This window comes from Arvicola amphibius, chromosome 3 (genome assembly GCF_903992535.2).
Source record: "Arvicola amphibius chromosome 3, mArvAmp1.2, whole genome shotgun sequence".
Lineage (NCBI taxonomy): Eukaryota > Metazoa > Chordata > Mammalia > Rodentia > Cricetidae > Arvicola > Arvicola amphibius.
The window spans coordinates 135588647-135597861 of NC_052049.1; positions in this window are offsets into that span (position 1 = coordinate 135588647).

Consider the following 9215-nt stretch of genomic DNA (forward strand, 5'->3'; position numbering starts at 1 on the left):
GTAGGGACGAGGTAAGGAGCAGCTTTTTCTCCGAGGCCCCGGGAGGATGATTTTAATGATTGCTGTGATGCAAAACATGATTATGTTTCTGTTATAGCCCAGAAAGCTGTCCGTCATGGAGCTGGTTGTGTCTGGCACTTATTTAACCGTGTCCAGAATTTTATCCTGCAGGTATTATTATAATTATTATATTATTATTATCCTCACCGCTTTGCAGGTGGGGAGGTAACTAGGGAAGTCGCTTACTGAAGGCTCCACAGTGCAGAGGCCACTCAAATTCTGTTCTTACCTCAAGGTCTGGTTTTCCGCTTACAGTTTGTGCTGTCTTTTGGGGGACATGGTTTGCATTTCCTTGTGGCTCCTTCCTCTCTCTGTCTCTATTTATTCTCTAGTAATAAGGATCCTCTCCACCCTGCCAAAAGGCCCTTGTCTGATCCCAGTATGGTTTTCTATCAACTCTGAGTTTAGACAAGAGATACAGGATAGAATGGGTGGACTCAGTGGACATATGGCTTAAAAATCAAGTTGTGTTGGGCAAGGAGCAGAGGAGACAAGGAGAGAAATGGAAAGAACGTACATGGGCAGCTATAGATCTTTTTAAAGAATGTGGTCATTTTTATAAAATTGTTTTCTTTCTCATTCTGCATTGAAAGTTCATGGATAGTGGATATGAACCTTTCTTCTCTCTCTCTCTCTCTCTCTCTCTCTCTCTCTTTCTTTCTTTTCAGTGCTGAGCTCCAAATTCAGGGCCTTGGGCAAGGGCTAGGCAAGAGCTCTATCCACATTTCCTGTCTGCAGAACTACACTTCTCTGAGGCCTCTAGCCCAACAAGTTTGTTAAAAGTGCTTTGTTTCTTTTGTAGGACCCAAAGCTTGGAAGTAAAAATTGTGTTGCTCAGTCGAGATTGGAGCAGGAATCATTATATAGTCAACAAAATTGCTTAATGCCATGTGGTGGCTGTGCCCACACTTAAAAGTAATAGTGTTTCTCTTTCCATTGGGTGTGTGCGAACGCGTGCACGCAGGAGTACCTGCAGTATGTGTGTACACCGATTCAGTACAGAGACCTGTGTTGTTAGTTTCCGTGTGTGTATACTGATTCAGTATAGAGGCCTGTGTTGTTAGCTTCCTTGTGTGTACACCGATTCAGCACAGAGGCCTGTGTTGTTAGTTTCCTTGCTTTGGGCATGCTCCTTATTCCTTTTTCCAGGAATTGGGTTTGGGAATCTGAAGTTGGGTTCTCACAAAGGCTCTAATAGTGGAGCCATCTTCCCAGCCTCCTCCTCCTCCTCCTCCTCCTCTTCCTCCTCCTCCTCCTCTTTCTCCTCTTCCTCCTCCTCCTCCTCCTCCTCATCCTCCTCTTCCTCCTCATCCTCCTCCTCCTCCTCCTCTTCCTCCTCTTCCTCCTCCTCATCCTCCTCTCCCTCCTCCTCCTCTTCCTCCTCCCCCTCCTCCTTCTTTTCCTCCTCCCCCTCCTCCTCCTCCTTCTTCTTTTCTTCTTCTTTTTTCAAATGTGTATTTTCACTTTCCATAAGTTAGATAATATTTACATTACAAAGAATCTGAGATCAGTTCTAGTTGAGAGAAAAATACAAAAAGCAAGCATGAGGAGGGTAGAAGCAGGAGGGTGAAGAGTTCACACTCATCTGTGGCTACAGAGTCAAGTCCGAAGGGTGGCTTATGCTAGGCAGAGGCACAGGCAGACCTTCAAGTCCAGTGGCTGGGAGGTGAGGCAGGTAGGTCCCTGTGGTCCACATAGAGAGTTCCAGGTCAGCCAGGGCTATATGGTGAGATGCAACCCCCCCTTACACACACACACACACACACACACACACACACACACATACACACGGGTTGAGATTATAGACAGATTTTTCTTCCTGTATAGATTTTTCTCTGTTGATTTATAATGCTTTGTAATGAAAATAAAAAGAACAAGAGAAAAGGAAAGAAAATCAGGGAACTATAATTAAATGGTGGCTTTTGCCTTGAGTGCACATTTGATTTATTTACCTGGCAACCCTGTATCTGTGGCAAACAACTTTATATTTGCACTAGCAAATTGCTGCCTAAAATTTGCATATCTCTTTACATATGCAATGCACATCTATTGTTGTTATACAGATTGGAACTAATTCTTCAGGTTGAGGTCTTTTCCATCCAACATCAATTATCCATGTACATCAGTAATCTTTTCTAACCCCCCTTGGGCAGGAATCAAAACTAAAAAAGCGAAGGACAAACTCTTGCCCCAGCCCAGTGGCTCACACTAACACAGGAACGAAATGCAATTCTCTCTTGCACACTGACCTACTTCTCATCTCTTGGGGAAGGGTGGAAAGTGGATGATCTGGAGACGCCCAAAGCTGCTAACCTGTCAGGGAGGTGCTGGGCTTGGCTGAGGAAGTGACTGAATCCTCTCCTATGAGACTCAGTGGTAGGCAGGGTGGTGGAGCATTGGCAGCATCCCCAGAACACACAAATTGCTAATGGACAGTCTCAACCGTTCACCTTTCCCTGGTTCCTTCCATAACTTCCTACGTATCAGAATCCTGACCTCACAGTCCCTAAGGATTCCAGGGTCTTATGTGTCCCAGGCTGGTCTTGAACTCCCTATACTGTAGACGGATTTTTCTTTGGGCCAACAGTTCACAAATATGAACATGGAGACTTATTAATAATTATGAAAGCTTGGCCTTAGCTTAAGTTTGTTCCTAACTATTTTCTATAACTTAAATTAACTGATATTGATATTTTTAAATCTACGTTCCTTGGTGTGGCTCAATAACTCATCTCTCGGTACTGCCCATCCTGCTTCCCCTGTGCTGGCTGGTGACTCTGAATTTCCTTTTCCCAGAGACCTTTCTCTCTGCCTGGAATTCCCGCATATACTCACCTGCCTAGCTATTGGCCATTCAGCTTTTTATTACACCAATCACAGCAAGACATTTTCACACAGTGTGCAAATATCCCCCAACACTGTGCAATTGCGGATACTGTCGAACTCAGGATCTTCCTGTCTCTACCTCCAGGTGCTGTGATTACAGGAGGATGCCTCCCTATCTAGTTTTTTTTTTTTTTTTTTTTTTTTTTTTTTGGTTTTTCAAGACAGGGTTTCTCTGCAGCTTTTTTAGAGCCTGTCCTGGACCTAGCTCTTGTAGACCAGGCTGGCCTCGAACTCACAGAGATCCGCCTGCCTCTGCCTCCCGAGTGCTGGGATTAAAGGCATGCGCCACCACCGCCCGGCTCCCTATCTAGTTTATATGACGCTGAAGCTCGAACCCGGGGCGTTGCACATGCTAGCCTAACACTCTCCGAACTGATCCCACATCCCCAGCCTCAAGTTTATGTAACTACTATTTTTAAATTTCTTTTTACACTTGTTTATTTGTTTGCATGCGTGTGTATGAGTGTGGTTGTGCGGATGCCATGGTGCACAGGTGGAGGTCAGAGGACACCTTTCAGCAGCTGGTTCTCTTCCACTGTTCGGGTCCGGGGATTAAACCCGTGTCCTCAGGCTTGGCAGCAAGTGCCTTTACCTCCTGAGCCATCTCGCCTAGCCCCAAGTTTGCTTGTTTGTTATTTGTGCTTGACTCTTCCCTTTAATAAGAGAATAAGAGAACTCTTAAAATAAAGGTGTGGTAAGATCGCAAGTTAGAGAAAACGGTCAGTGTCGCAAAGCAAGGCAAGTGAGGTAGTGGAGAGGAAACTTTTAAGGGAGTCTGGCAGGGAAAAAGGCCACAAAAATGGCAAAGCAGCAGCAGCAGCAACAACAAAACACCCCTGTGGACAGCGCAAAGAGTAAAACTGCGTTTCTGAGCCGAAAATCTCTTGCTTCTATGGTTTGGGAAGCAAGGGTGAGTCCCGACCTGCCCATGGCCTCAGTACCTTTGAGAAAATTATACAGCATGATCAAGAAAGCCCTTTGTACTGCTTTTAGGTGGGCAAACTCATCCTGGAGGGGGGCATGCCTGCCTTTGATGTGTGCCTGTATCATTCACTCTCAATTGCTGTGTAATCAGATCTCCCCGTATGTGCATCATCAGTGGCTTCCTCTGGATTACTTAGGCTCCGGAGGGCAGAAGTCCATCTTAGACCTTTTCTGCATCGTCTGCATCATCTGTTTTGCGGGGTGGGGTTTGAGACAGGGTTTCCCTGTGTAGCCCTGGCGGTCTTGGAACTTGCTCTGTAGATCAGGCTGATCTAAAACGCACAGAGATCCACCCGAGTGGATCCTCCTGAGTGCTGGGATTGAAGGGGTGCACCACTATCGCCCAGTCTATTTCTGCATCATCTTATAACTTCCAGCCTCACATGATGCATGCTATTCTTTAAACGGGAACGAGACTGGATTCTTAGCCGTTTAGGTCAAATTATGAAGCTTAATTCCAATATATACTCACTGTCTAAAACAGACAACATTGGAGCCCTTTCTATGCCTATGTGAGCAGAACAAGAGATTAGAATAACAAAGGTGTGTGTGTGTGTGCGCGCGCGTGAACAGCCTTCTCTCACTCCCCATCTCTATGTTTATGAGACAGGCTCTGGCACTGAACTTGGAGCTCACCGATTTAGCTAGACTGGCTGGGTAGCGAGCTCCACGGATCCTCCTGCATTCTCCTCCCTCGTGCTGGGATGACAGGCACACACTACACCTTGCTCTTTACCTGGGTACTGAGGACCCAGACTTAGGGCCTCAGGCTTGTGTGGCAAGCACTTCATCCAGCGGCCATCTCCCCTGCAGCTTCGTGACACTTATTCTATTCCTGTTTCTGGTCAGCCTATCCTTGGTTCCTTTTGAATTTCGTGTGAAGGGGCTAGGCTGACAGCAGCGGAGTGTTCTGGAAAGAAATGTCTATGTAACTCTCTGGAAAGGAACACAATGGTGGGCTTCATGCTGATTGTGCCAGCCATTAGTTGGATGTGGCTGACTTGGGGTTCCCAGGATGCAGGCCTTTTAGCTCCCAGTGGAGCCAGCATGCTCCTCGGAACAAAACTCCTGCCTCCTGGGTACTGATTTCTGATTTCCACATCTGTGAAGGTCACTGGACTTTTAGCAACAGGTTGAAATGATTCTTTTAAGCACAGTATTGGGCTTACCTTGGGTAATGATGTCCTTAGTAAATAACCATGGGGCTTTATTTTACTGTGAACTATAGTTTTCATAGAGGAAGTAAGCTTGGGATGAAGCTGGTGCGGGATGTGGTCAGCACATCAAAGCGAAGCTCCCTGGGAGGTGGAAGGGCTCTATTACTCTATTATAGGCACAGGGGACTTTAATGCTTGATCTAAGACTCTAAACAAGAATCCCACTGGGAGGGTAGCATCCCAAATCAACACCGAGTCGAAAATAGAGTGGAAGCCAACACCATGGGCTGCTCTTCTGCCAAAAAAGGCAGTAGTGCAGGAGGGGCGGGGTGTTTCTCACCCGCCATCAGCTTTCATCTGGATCTAGGGGACCAGGGGATTCTGCATCCATCCTGCTTTACAGCTCCTGTAGGGTCAATGAGGGCTGAACTGCTCCTGTGGATGCCCTCTGCTGGGCCTACAGTGTCTTAGTTCGTTTCCCGTTGCTGTGATAAACACTGACCAAAAGCAACCTGGGTCCTCTCAGCTTGACTTCGGCTTACACACTTGAGCCACGGCCATCACTGAGGGAAGCCCAGGCAGGACCTCAAGGCTGAAACAGGTAGGTCGAAACAGAAGCAGAGACCAAGGAGCTTCCGGGCTCACCATTTGGCTACTTATGTGGCCCAGACACTCCAGAAACACCCACAGGTGGCTGGGCTGTCCTACAGTCAAGTGCCCCCAACAGATATGCCCACAGGCCAGTCTAATGGAGGAAATTCCTCAGCTGAGGCTCTTGTTTTCCACATTGTGTCACCTTGACAACAAAGCTTAGCTATCCTAGCAACGCTGAGAATCCTGCCTGCCTGCACTTAGCAGCTGCTCCACACACGGACAGAGGCCCAGCGTCCTGTTTTCAAAGGCCAAGTGAAATCCAAATGTACGTCGCAGAAACCATCTCTTGCTGTGTTTCATTCTGGGTCATTTGTCTCACCAATGACTGAATTCTATCTTTTATGGGGCACTGTAGCTGCACACATGGTGGTAGCCACAGGAGCGGCACTAGTGACTCTTGTTTCTTGCGCGTGTGTGTATGTGCAGGTGCACATGTGACAAGTACAGTGTGTGGAGGCCAGGAATAATCTCATCTGTCATTCCTCAGCCACTGTCCACTTTGCGCTTTGAGATGGGACTGTTCACTGGCCTCGTACTTGCCAAATAGGCTAGGCTGGTTGACTGGCCAGCTGTTTCCAGGGATCTGCCTAAGGCCAGTTGACTGGCCAGCAGTTTCCAGGGCTCTGCCAGGCGTGGCTGGTTGACTGGCCAGCAGTTTCCAGGGCTCTGCCAGGTGTGGCTGGTTGACCGGCCAGCAGTTTCCAGGGATCTGCCAGGCTTCACTTCCCAGTGCTGTGATTCCAGGAGTGTACCACTGTGCTCAGCTTATTAATTTTTTTTAATATATAGGAGTGCTATGTTTGCATGTATGTCTGTGCACCACTTGTGTGTGTGGTACCCACAGAGGCCAGAAGATGGCACTGAATCTCATGGAACTGGAGTTCTAGATGGTTGTGAGCTGTCACGTGGGTGCTGAGAATAAAACAGGAGACCCCTGGAGGACGGAGAGACATCACTTCTCCTTCCTGTCCCTTCTTTAAAGTGGGTTCTGGAGATGGCCCTCAAACCCTGTGCTGACGATCTTCTCAGCTGTGGACTTCTATTTAAGAAGAGTGGCCTTAGCACTTCCATTAGGGCTCAATACAGGTGCAGGGCTGAGGAACAGCCAAGGGACTGAGAAGGTGGCATTGATACTCACTACATCATTGTGCACTGAGTCCTGAGGAAGTTCACGGCACAGAAAGAGGTGAAACCACTTCCTTAAAGGATGAAGACATATACTGGTTACATTAACCAGGTCTCACTGTGATATGAGGAACAGGAGCAGCCAGGTCCTCGGCTGAGTGGAAGTAAACTGGCCAAGTGGCCTTGAATGAGGACCAAGCCTCAGAGGAGGCCGTTCCCAGTCTGAGCATCTGTGTACAGGGGACCAGCCTTGGCAGACTCCGATAAGGCCCTGACTTGACTCTTTGTTCTCCCAGGCTCGGCAGCAGATGGGAAGTGAACGCTCACAGGCAGCAAGAACCAGCCTTATCCTTTGGGTCAGTGCCCATCTGTCAGACATTTGACAAAGTCATGTTCTTACTAGGAAACGCTCAATACAGCCCTGTTCATTGTGTGACACAGAAAACTGATGTCACCTCTTGGAGGAGCATAGCTCTGAAAACCCTCAATGTCAGAAGCGTACGTTACAGGAGGGGACACTTCGTGTGTTGCCTGGCATTACACATTACTTTCCAAACCAATCCATAGTTCTGGAAAGGACGGCTTCCCAAATCTACTGGTGTTTTCTGTCTTGGTTGGAGAATTTATATATTTTCCTTTATGTACATTTGACTGTAGCAGGAAATACATCTAATAAAGTGCTGAGGCCGAGACAACACACTCAAATATTGGTTCAAGTAAAAAATATTTTCGTGGGGAAAAAGCGAAAAACCAGGCTCCATGAAGACAACACACCAGCATTCACGGCAACACACTGGTATTCATGGCGGGCAGACCTTGTTTTTCTTGAATAGTCCCCAGGAGCGGTCAGGGGAGGCTGTGTTCTATTCAGGGCCAGCTTTTAAGTTCAGAGTGGATGACCTACGTTGTGCTTTTTTTCCTTCCCCTTAAGGACACCGGATCTCATGTGAGTTTGTCTTGGAGATGTTTATATTCTCGCCCATCTTCTTCCTCTGAGGAGTTCACAGTTAACCCTGAACTACCCAGCCCTCCTCCTGTTTGCAGTCTCAGCAACGGCATTGGCATCGTGAATCTTCGAATCTTCAGTCCTCTCCTCACGGTCTCCGTCGGCTTCCAGCCTGGCTTTGCCGTCACCTTCCTAATCTCTTCACCCTGACTGCACTGGGCGGCCTGCCCGGAGGCTATCACACGGGGTCAGACAAAAGGCATGTGCCATGGGGAGACATGGCTGTTCTGTTAATCTGATCGATGTGGAAATTATTGAATTGGCATGATGCTTCAAGGAGAATTGATCTCAGGGACCCAGGGAGAGGTCTGATGTTAAGCCACGCCCTCGTGGTTATGCCTGCTGCTAACTGGTAGGCCACACCTACATCTTCCAGGGCGCCTCTCCTGCAACTCTCCCCAATTTTCTGTTGCTGTGACAGGTGCAAGAGTATAAGAATCCAAATTGAGTTTTGGTGTCTGTCTCCAAGACAAAGCGTGAGATCTTGGCCATCACATGTGAGCTGTGGAGCTATGCATACCTGACTTGTTCTTTTACTATTTGTAAGGTGAACAGACTATAGCACATAAAAAAAAATTGCTATCCAAGAACAGTAACAGTTACCCTTATCCAGGGCAAAGGGAGGGTTCGTTTAGCTTCACAGAGGTGGTCTTCTGGATACGTGACAGACTGAGGACAGCAGCGGCGGTATAGAACACACTTAGGTGTCCAGCCTGGGTTCCAGTCAGGTCACCACAGTAGACATGTGCTCACCTCATCTGTGTGTGACACCTCAGGCTGAGGCCCTTCACAGCAGCTCCTGATGGGAAGCCAGCTCTGAAGGGACAGCCCTGTGCTTAGGGGAAGACTCCCATGACTATACTGAAGGAGCTGGGGATGGCACATAGGGGAAGGCGGAGAGTCCCAGCACTTATTTACCCAGGGTAAGGGGACAGTTTTCTACTAAGGTAGGACAGCCAGGTCTCCAGGATCCTGCTTAGGATCTTTGCCATACAACCAGAACAGTTAATGCTTGTGCATGAAGGGAGCTTTTGCTTTATACCCCACTATGTTTGCTTTCGGTGAGAACTGCCCCCAGCCCCTTTAAATTTTGCCATAGTAAGACCAAAGCCAACGAACACTGTTTATAGTCTGTTTGCTTAGTGTCTTCAAGAGCTAGGAAACAACAGTCTCAGTTTCTAGCTCTGAGAAATATAAGATGGAGTGAAGTGGAGAACTTGTGTGAACTTGAAAGCGGATAATCACAAAGCTCCACCAGAGATTTGGTACTTCAACCCACCACTGGCCGAACTGAAATGTGGACACACCACTGTTTAAGACTTAGCTACAATTTGAGGGAAACA